We start from the raw sequence: 11,352 nt of genomic DNA, 5'->3' as shown, positions 1-11,352 counted from the left end.
CTCCTCGTCTCCCACTCACGCCTTCTTCTCCTCCCTCTTTCCCACTTGCGCCGGTGGGCGAGACGGGAGGTGTGCCTGCGCGAGCCTGCGCGGTGCACGAAACTTGCAAAGTCCAGGCGGACACACCCCGTCGGCGCGGCGCAGGTGCGCTGAAAGCTGACTGCGCCTGGTCTACGAAACTAGGGCCCATGATGTCTGATGAGGAGGACGGCGTCGTTGGCGTTGTCGTTGCGACCTCCATCCTCTCGTAGCCAGGAGCTCACCGAGCTCTGTGCGACTCTACAGTCGCGATTAGAGAAGACTCCCAAGTACAGGGCCACGCACCGCAGGCGGCTGTAAAATTGACCAAATTCGGACAGAATGTCGCCAGTTCATTTGTTTGTTGTGTGGGCAAATTTGTACAGTTGTGTGTTGTGTTGTCAATAAAGCTCTTTCTTTGAATACTTCCTCCTGGCAATTTTTCCTTTCCTCAATAAATTCATTCATATTTATATTTATAAATATATAAATAAATAAAAATAAATATGTGTGTATATATATATATATGTATAAATATACATATATATAAACATATATATATATATATATATATATATATATATATATATATATATATATATATATATATATGTGTATATATATATATATGTATATATATATAGTGATAGATCTGCTAACCAATCACTAGTGATTATTCTTGTTTAAAAGACCCAGTGTGACCAATAGTAACACATCTGCCAACGGGGGTGGGGTTTACATTTATAATGACTCATCAGGTTGACCAATAGTGACAGATCTGCCAACGTGGGTTGGCTTTACATTTATAATGACCAGATCTGCCAACCAATCACGAGCGATTATACTTGTTTAAAACTAGTGGTTTCATCCAATCCTGAGTGAGGATATTCAAGCCATCTCTGGCCATGCGCGGTTTCGCTGCTATTCATATGCTAATTAGAGCCTTCGCTGTGGTTCGTTTTCGACAATTTTCGGCACAGACGAACGCGGCGTTCGCAGCCTGTAAATTGTCGTTAACTCCCGAAAATTAGGGAGATTTCCGGGACATACCACACTTTTGGGGGTGTTGTCCTTATATTTATATATATTATTATATAATATTATATGATTTTATAATAATTGTATATTATTATATATATTATATTATTGTATTTTGACAGTATTTTACAATACAACAATTACACAACAAAATGTGCCATATTTGACGTGCAGAATTCTTATTGATATACATCATATGAGGAATAAGGTGAAATAAAAGTCCTATGGGGATCCACTGGAAGTGGCGGGACTTTAAACTTTTTTATAGTCGTCTAATACTATATCAATACTTAGAAGCCAAACAGTATCCATTATATTTCAATCTAAGATCAGAATAAAATATATTAAATACTGCAACTCCATAGTGCATTGATAAAGTATTGACACAACTGATACCAAATCATGTTCTAAGTATCATTGAGATCCAAAATGATGATGATTATGACCGTACTCGTCATTTGTTCAGCCTGTACCGAACATTAAAACTTCGTTTTATGGGGACTCTTTTTGAATGACACTCTTAAGGTCTCACAATTAATCTAACCCGTTCCAATGAACTGTGAACAACCTTTAACCTCTGTTCGACTCTCACAGACAGAAAATAACAGTAATACAGAACAGCTGTGGCAGCAGTGGGATGATGACCTATAATTGATATGCAGCTACCTGTAGAAATGACTGCTGTTTAATGGATCTGCTGCACCCAAACGCTATCGCTCCTTCCAATTACTCCATGCCAAAATAAGCGGTGCGGTTGTGAGAGATGCATTCATGCATATTAATTAACTGTCAGAAGGTGGAGGCCGAACGTTGTGGTGAGTCTGAATATGGTCCACCGCTGATGCCTTGATAGTAAATAATAATAACTCGCTGTTTTTAAATGATGAGCTGTTTCTAGTTTATTACTGACAATTGTGTCATGATCTGTGTTTTCATGTTTTGATTCCCTGGTTTATTTTGTGATTTTTGCCCTTGGTGTGATTTCCTGTCTCGTACTTCCTGGTCCTTGTTGTTTCCGCTGTCTTGACTCCCCCATCCTCTCGTGTTGATTACCTTGCCTGCCCTAATGTGTTTCACCTGTTCCTCGTCAGCTCCCTGCCTCCCTGTGTGTGTATATAGTCTGTGTGTTTCCCTTGTGTCCTGGTCGGATCATTGTTGCTGTTGAATGTCGTTGTTGCTGTTGAATGTCGTTGTTGCTGTTGAATGTCGTTGTTGCTGTCGATGTCGTTGTCTCTTGTCGCTGTCATGCACCACGTCTCGTCCCTGGATTTGTCTTTGTCCCTGCGTCCTGCCTTCCGTGTCCCTTCGTGTTTGGTTCCATTTCGTAAGTGTTTCGTTGCCTGGTGTTTTTGCCCGTGTGGTCTCCTTCATTTGATACTTTGTTTTTCGTCTTAGGTTTTATTTTGTATTTAGTTTATTATTTAAATAAAACCTCTGTTTTTCTGCATTTGGGTCCTCACCTCCCTTTTTCGAGTCCACGCCTGTTTCCAAGCCCCCTCATACATGACAGAATGATCCGACCCCATTAAGGACCCAGCAGCTAATATGGACCTAGCAGCCTTTCTTTTATGTGGCTCAACGCATGAGCTCCGGGAGGCTACCTATAGACTCCAGTGTCTCCAGGCCGAGCACCGGCATGCTGAGGGAGAGGAGGAGAGGCAGTCGGCCCTGGCGAGGGCCAGGGAGCTGGTTTCCGCCAGCCCGTGGCTCAGGGGCTCATTGCCTGCCTGGGTCAGGGGCTTCCTCCTAACCCCTGAGCTCCAGCCATCCTCAGCCACAGCCAAGCCTCCAGCCCAGGCCTTAGCCACAGCCAAGCCTCCAGCCCAGGCCTTAGCCACAGCCAAGCATCCAGCCCAGGCCTTAGCCACAGCCAAGCATCCAGCCCAGGCCTTAGCCACAGCCAAGCATCCAGCCCAGGCCTTAGCCACAGCCAAGCATCCAGCCCAGGCCTTAGCCACAGCCAAGCATCCAGCCCACGCCTCGGTCACAGCCCTTGTCTCGGCCTGTGGTCTTCAGTCGGCGGCTCGGCCGACACCTGCCAGTGGTCTTCAGTCGGCGGCTCGGCCGACACCTGCCAGTGGTCTTCAGTCGGCGTTCCGGTCGACACCTGCCAGTGGTCTTCAGTCGGCGGTCCGGTCGACACCTGCCAGTGGTCTTCAGTCGGCGGTCCGGTCGACACTCTCCAGTGGTCTTCAGTCGGCGGCCCGTCCGTCGCCAGTCCCGGCGGACGATCGTCCGGCACCAGCCCAGACAGGGGACCGTCCCACACCTGCTCCTCGCAGCCTATTGGGGGTTCGCCTGTCACCAGTTCCTGTTCCGACGGGGGGCCGTCCCGTGCCTGCTCCACGCAGCCTTCGGGAGGTCCGCTCGTCACCAGTTCCTGTTCCGACGGGGGGCCGTACCGTGCCTGCTCCACGCAGCCTTCGGGAGGTCCGCTCGTCACCAGTTCCTGTTCCGACGGGGGGCCGTCCCGTGCCTGCTCCACGCAGCCTTCGGGAGGTCCGCTCGTCACCAGTTCCTGTTCCGACGGGGGGCCGTCCTACTCCTGCTCCACGCAGCTTTCGGGAGGTCCGCTCGTCACCAGTTCCTGCTCCGACGGGGGGCCGCCCCACGCCTGCTCCACGCAGCCTTCGGGAGGTCCGCTCGTCACCCGTTCCTGTTCTGACGGGGGGCCGTCCCACGCCTGCTCCACGCAGCCTTCGGGAGGTCCGCCCGTCACCAGTTCCTGTTCCGACGGGGGGCCGTCCCACGCCTGCTCCACGCAGCCTTCGGGAGGTCCGCTCGTCACCCGTTCCTGTTCCGACGGGGGGCCGTCCCACCCCTGCTCCACGCAGCCTTCGGGAGGTCCGCTCGTCACCCGTTCCTGTTCCGACGGGGGGCCGTCCTACTCCTGCTCCACGCAGCTTTCGGGAGGTCCGCTCGTCACCAGTTCCTGTTCCGACGGGGGGCCGCCCCACGCCTGCTCCACGCAGCCTTCGGGAGGTCCGCTCGTCACCCGTTCCTGTTCCGACGGGGGGCCGTCCCACTCCTGCTCCGCGCAGCCTTCGGGAGGTCCGCTCGTCACCCGTTCCTGTTCCGACGGGGGGCCGTCCTACTCCTGCTCCACGCAGCTTTCGGGAGGTCCGCTCGTCACCAGTTCCTGTTCCGACGGGGGGCCGCCCCACGCCTGCTCCACGCAGCCTTCGGGAGGTCCGCTCGTCACCCGTTCCTGTTCCGACGGGGGGCCGTCCCACGCCTGCTCCGCGCAGCCTTCGGGAGGTCCGCTCGTCATCCGTTCCTGTTCCGACGGGGGGCCGTCCTACGCCTGCTCCGCGCAGCCTCCGGGAGGTCCGCTCGTCACCCGTTCCTGTTCCGACGGGGGTCCGTCCGACGCCTGCTCCACGCAGCCTTCGGGAGGTCCGCTCGTCACCCGTTCCTGTCCAGACGGGGGGCCGTCCGACGCCTGCTCCACGCAGCCTTCGAGAGGTCCGCTCGTCACCCGTTCCTGTTCCGACGGGGGGCCGTCCTACGCCTGCTCCGCGCAGCCTCCGGGAGGTCCGCTCGTCACCCGTTCCTGTCCAGACGGGGGGCCGTCCGACGCCTGCTCCGCGCAGCCTTCGGGAGGTCCGCTCGTCACCCGTTCCTGTTCCGACGGGGGGCCGTCCTACTCCTGCTCCACGTCGCCCTCCTGAGCGGTTCCGCCCGCTAGGTCGCCCTCATGCCCGGCCTCCTGAGCGGTCCCGCCCGCTAGGTCGCTCTCATGCCCGGCCTCCTGAGCGGTCCCGCCCGCTAGGTCGCCCTCATGCCCGGCCTCCTGAGCGGTCCCGCCCGCTAGGTCGCCCTCATGCCCGGCCTCCTGAGCGGTCCCTCCCGCTAGGTCGCTCTCATGCCCGGCCTCCTGAGCGGTCCCGCCCGCTAGGTCGCCCTCATGCCCGGCCTCCTGAGCGGTCCCGCCCGCTAGGTCGCCCTCATGCCCGGCCTCCTGAGCGGTCCCGCCCGCTAGGTCGCCCTCATGCCCGGCCTCCTGAGCGGCCCCGCCCGCTAGGTCGCCCTCATGCCCGGCCTCCTGAACCCCCCCTCCTGGCCCCCTCCACCCACCCTACGTATCATGGACCTTGGGGACGTCTGGGATCCGTCCCTTAAGGGGGGGGTACTGTCATGATCTGTGTTTTCATGTTTTGATTCCCTGGTTTATTTTGTGATTTTTGCCCTTGGTGTGATTTCCTGTCTCGTACTTCCTGGTCCTTGTTGTTTCCGCTGTCTTGACTCCCCCATCCTCTCGTGTTGATTACCTTGCCTGCCCTAATGTGTTTCACCTGTTCCTCGTCAGCTCCCTGCCTCCCTGTGTGTGTATATAGTCTGTGTGTTTCCCTTGTGTCCTGGTCGGATCATTGTTGCTGTTGAATGTCGTTGTTGCTGTTGAATGTCGTTGTTGCTGTTGAATGTCGTTGTTGCTGTCGATGTCGTTGTCTCTTGTCGCTGTCATGCACCACGTCTCGTCCCTGGATTTGTCTTTGTCCCTGCGTCCTGCCTTCCGTGTCCCTTCGTGTTTGGTTCCATTTCGTAAGTGTTTCGTTGCCTGGTGTTTTTGCCCGTGTGGTCTCCTTCATTTGATACTTTGTTTTTCGTCTTAGGTTTTATTTTGTATTTAGTTTATTATTTAAATAAAACCTCTGTTTTTCTGCATTTGGGTCCTCACCTCCCTTTTTCGAGTCCACGCCTGTTTCCAAGCCCCCTCATACATGACAAATTGTTTGCTATTAATTTTTAATCAACAGCTGCTGCTTCATCACTTTCTGACACGTCTTCTTTCCCCTCCTTGTAATGGTAATTTTCTTACACAGCAGCACACAGCTGAAAATGAAATGTAGGCTATTAATTTCAGTGACAGTAGGACTGAAAAATGTGAGATGGACAACCAGGAAGAGACATTTATTTTCTCTCATAAATTGTCTGTGATATTACTTTTGATTATCATCATTCATTGTAGGACTGCAACTAACTAATATTCATTAAAAAGTGTTCAATTCAATTTTTCTCATTAATAATGCATCAGTAAGGAAGAGGTATTTTTATGAAGAGCAAATCAAACCAATGTCATTATTCATATGTACATGTGACAATTTAAACTTTAAACTTGTCATTTAGGCTTAATTATGTTTCTTTTTAGGATAACATTTTAAAAGGCAGACAGGTAACCAGTCTATCACAGGGCTGACATGTAGAGACAGACAGGTAACCAGTCTATCACAGGGCTGACATGTAGAGACAGACAGGTAACCAGTCTATCACAGGGCTGACATGTAGAGACAGACAGGTAACCAGTCTATCACAGGGAGACATGTAGAGACAGACAACCATTCACACCATTAACCTATCCCCATCCTGCATGTCTTTGGACTGTGGGAGGAAGCCGGAGAACCTGGAGAGAAATTTATAATATTAAATATAATATTAATAATAATAATAATAATACATTTTATTTAGGGATGCCTTTCTAATCATTCAAGGACACCTTACAGTAAAAACAAGCAAAATAAAAATAATAGCAATGAAATGAAAAAAAAACCCCAACATATCTGTGAATTGAATAAGGAAAGCAAGTGGAGTTAAGCGGGACAGGCCAGTCTGAATAGGTGTGTTTTGAGGGAGGTTTTAAAGAGACTGTGGTGCAAATGGATAGTGGAAGAGAGTTCCAGAGATGAAGGGCCAAGCGGCTGAAGGCACTGAACCCCATCGTGGACATACAGGCAGATAGAGAGAGCTGGAGAAAGAAGAAGATCGGAGAGTTCTGGGGGGCTGTAAGGCAGGAGTTCACAGAGGTATGGAGGATTGAGATTATGGAGGAAAAGTGAGGAGAAGAATCTTCAAATGAATACGATATTCGAAAGGGAGCCAGTGGCGTTGTTTGAGGATGATAGTGACGGGGTTCTGGTGATAATGCGGACATCATTTGCTAACATTAGCCAACTTGAAATGTGACTACATACAATGTAATGTGTCTGTGAAGGTATTGACACCAACACTTTACATTCAGTCATCAGACAACATTTGTTTTTGGTTTTGTCTATTCAAAAAACCCATTGATTCCAAGAAAAGGAAACCAGAAGTTTAGGTACTCTGTGAAGTGCTATATGATTAAAGTTAAATTATTATTTACATTAGATAAAAATTGTTGTTCGAGAAGTTATTTTGACCAGCGAACATGTGGTCATGGGTAAAGTTAGCTGGATTGAACTATGCAGACTCAAATAAACAGTTCAGCACGTCAGTTGCACGATGAAACGTTTATGGTAGGTTTCCATGACAGTGTCGGTCAGTATGTTTCCTTATGGAGCTAGAACAGTCTCATAATTCACAAATGCACACAGAAATTCACAAATGCACACAGAAATTCACAAATGCACAAAAAAGATTTACAAATGTATTTGGGGATTTGTATATACATGTGACTCAAAACACAAATACATTTTCAATGCACACACAAATATGTTTCATTTCATATGTAAGTAAAAAATATTCACATATAAAAAACAAGATTCATAAACATATTTCCAATGCACACACAAATCTAAAAAAAAATCACAAATACATGAATGTTAAAGTATTTGCAATCTTCATCAAATACGCATTTGGGGCTTGTTACATTCATATATGAACTGTTGGACCTGTATTTACAAAGTGCTTTTAATTTGTAAACCTCCCTGCATTTGTGTGTGAAACTTTTGAGACTCCCCTGACGTGACTCTGATCCACAAATGCGTTTTTTCTAAGAGGAGGTTGTCTGTAGCCAATCAGATGTCTCCCTCCTTTACAGCCAATCACGTGAGTGCGTTGCGTTGGAGGGATATGGGTGCTAGAGCCAGAATCGACCTTATTTCTGGAGATAATTTCCCTTCTTCCTGTGCTCCCTGTCTTTATGCTGTATAGATTAGGTGTACAGTTATATAAATATCTATTTTTCTTTTATAAAGAAGCATTTTATGGAAGTAATTTATTCCCTCATTCTGGGGAAGATGAACCGGTGCGGGCAGAGTTGTGTTTTAGACTTTTGGGGGAGACACTCACGTGATTGGCTGTAAAGGAGGGAGACATCTGATTGGCTACAGACAACCTCCTCTTAGAAAAAACTTATTTGTGGATCAGAGTCACGTCAGGGGAGTCTCAAAAGTTTCACACACAAATGCAGGGAGGTTAACAAATTAAAAGCACTTTGTAAATACAGGTCCAACAGTTCATATATGAATGTAACAAGCCCCAAATGCGTATTTGATGAAGATTGCAAATACTTTAACATTCATGTATTTGTGATTTTTTTTTAGATTTGTGTGTGCATTGGAAATATGTTTATGAATCTTGTTTTTTATATGTGAATATTTTTTACTTACATATGAAATGAAACATATTTGTGTGTGCATTGAAAATGTATTTGTGTTTTGAGTCACATGTATATACAAATCCCCAAATACATTTGTAAATCTTTTTTGTGCATTTGTGAATTTCTGTGTGCATTTGTGAATTTCTGTGTGCATTTGTGAATTATGAGACTGTTCTAGCTCCATATTTCCTTGACTGACATACACATTTTGTTGCAATAAAAATGATTCTGAGTGAAAAAATGGATTCTTATTAGATTTAAAACAAACACAGTAGAATGTGTCGATATATGTAAAGGCCATACCAATCATATCACAGTGTCATATCACAGTGTTTCAAATCATTATTATCGTGATGATATAGTATCGGGGCCTCTGGGGATTCACACCCCTGTAATTTAATGACTGGGACAAAGTTCTCCTTGCTGTTGCTTTTACTGAGTATGGATTACAGAGATTACTGTTAAACAGTAACACAGATCAGAAGCATAACCATGGATAACACCGTATGATTTATTCTAAAAACTATATAAAGTTGCATTTGTGCAGTGAATCAGTCTGTTTCATCTTGATCACATTGAGTCACTGCGAAACTTCCTCTAGCGTTTGAACCGTGACCCCGAGCGGGTGACAGGTGAACTTCTGTGGTGACTCAGGATGACTGTCCCGCTCACACAAAACAGAAGTGTGTGTGTTTGTTTGTGTGTTCGTGCGCATTGTTACATTTCCTCTTGTTAATCCCATTTCCATTTTACTGTCACTAATCTCCTTTACAGAAGAAAACAACTGTGTTCCTCCCACTCAAGCCTGCAGCTGCTCTGTGTGTGTGTGTGTGTGTGTGTGAGAGAGGAAATAACATGAATTATATTACCACATGAGGTATAAACAGATAATCAATTAACTGAATAAGGATGTCCTCATGTCCTCTTTCTGTCGAGATCACTTATGTTTGTGAAACCGTTACGTCATCGATCCATCTATTGATTATCTACCTGTTGACTGCTGTATCGTTCAATTGCATCCGATCACTGTCCATCCATTTACTGACTATTTTCCACTCCATCAGTTGATTGCTCTATTTTTACTTCTATTGTATTCTTTCTATCTATTTCTTATATAGCCCTTTTTCCAAACCATTGATCATTTGATTGTTCTATTACCAAGTGCCTTTTATCAGCAGCCCAAATTTCAAAATTCTACCAGCCAAAAGATTAATGATTTTTTCTATATTGCCTGACACGCAGAAAATCTCAAATACACAAAGTGGCTGTACTGATAGATAGATAAACCAACTGGATAATTGATTAATGGGACAAAGGAGACTGAGCAATTGTCAATCAATTGTTTAATCAGTTCATAGATAATAGATTGTTTAACCAGGGGCCACATTACAATGACTTTTACATTTTTACATTTAGGGCATTTAGCAGACGATTTTATCCAAAGTGACTTACAATACAATAAGTAATAAGTACATTTGTCGAAAGATAGAGCAACAGTATACTGACTGATGTTTGTCTATCAATAGTTCTGAACAATGACGAAATGACATATTGCTGATCACTTTACCCAAACATCTACTGACATTTACTTACTCTGTTTTTATCGATCGATCTAACAATGTCTCCAGCAAAAAGATCAATCAAAGTGTCTGACTGCGAGTGAATGCATCAAGCTTAGTACTTTGTTCTTCCTCCTTAACCTTATCACACACACACACACACACACACACACACACACACACACACACACACACACACACTAAAGCCATTACAGGTGCATTACTGGAAGAGCCTTTTAAGAACGTGGCAGATCTCATTTAAAGCATCTCTCTGTCCAACAGACACTCACCATCATTTCTTGCCTTTTTCTTTCGACTCCTCCACTCATCCGTGTGCCGTCTGGAGAAACAGCAGACAGGACGGATGGAGGGATGTTGGAAAAGCTCACCTGGAGGATAAGAGACGAGGGAAAGAGAGCTGGTACTCCAGGTGGTCTGAAGCCCTTCTGCCTCTGCGATTGGTCCCCTGGGTCTGTCAATCAAGCCTGTGAAGTCAGGTGTGACCACCTTTCGAGCTTTGTGATTGACAGCTGGTTCTGCCAATTAGAGTCAAAACAGACACACACACACACACACAGTTTTAAATGTCAGCTCTCCTGGTCGCTGTGGCGAAGACTGCATTTATTTTGAAAGTCATTCATATCTTATGCTCCCAGTTACTTTTATCACAATCATAGAGAGGCTAAATCCTGCCCCTTCCTGTGTCCTCCATGGGACCTATTCCAGACAAATATGTAGGATAGTCAATGGCAAGAAAGTAATATTTTTTTGGATCCCTTTTGAATTGTACCATGAATTACACCTTTGATTTAGTTTTGTATCGTACTGTCGTCCTAACTGAGCAACATGATTTTTTCCCATATAGATTGGTTTTGTGTTAACGTTTGTATATTATACGTTGTGACTATTTTGAATGTAACGAACCAACCTCATATTTGGCCTGGTGCAAATTTGTGTCCATTCGCATCTTTGCATTAAATCTGTATGCGATCGCGCTGTGTGAAAAGTTGGCTTTTGCATTTGCTGTGTACACACCATTATTGTTCACAGAGGATCATAGCGACCACCAGAGTCCTCTGCAGTGGAAACACACTAGTTATCCCAGTTATTTCACCTGTCAGTATTTAAAGAACACTGCCACTCTCTTCCTCTCTTCTTCCTCTCCTTTCCCTTTTCCTGCCACGTGTCAAAACTCTTTAAATGTGCTGAGACGTTTTCCCGGAGTAACTCTGAACTACAATTTACCTTGTCGCAGTCTTGAAATAAAACTGCCAGGAGGCTTTTGTCTTTTCCTGATGATAGTGAATAATAGTGAATAATCACAGGCTCCTGATTTTTAAAAGGAACCCTCCAATCAGGGCTGACTTCTAATGACAGCAG

Source organism: Eutrigla gurnardus (genome assembly GCF_963514095.1).
Source record: "Eutrigla gurnardus genome assembly, chromosome: 5".
Taxonomy (NCBI): domain Eukaryota; kingdom Metazoa; phylum Chordata; class Actinopteri; order Perciformes; family Triglidae; genus Eutrigla; species Eutrigla gurnardus.
The sequence above is the reverse complement of the archived record's forward strand: the minus strand, read 5'-3'. Positions refer to the sequence as shown.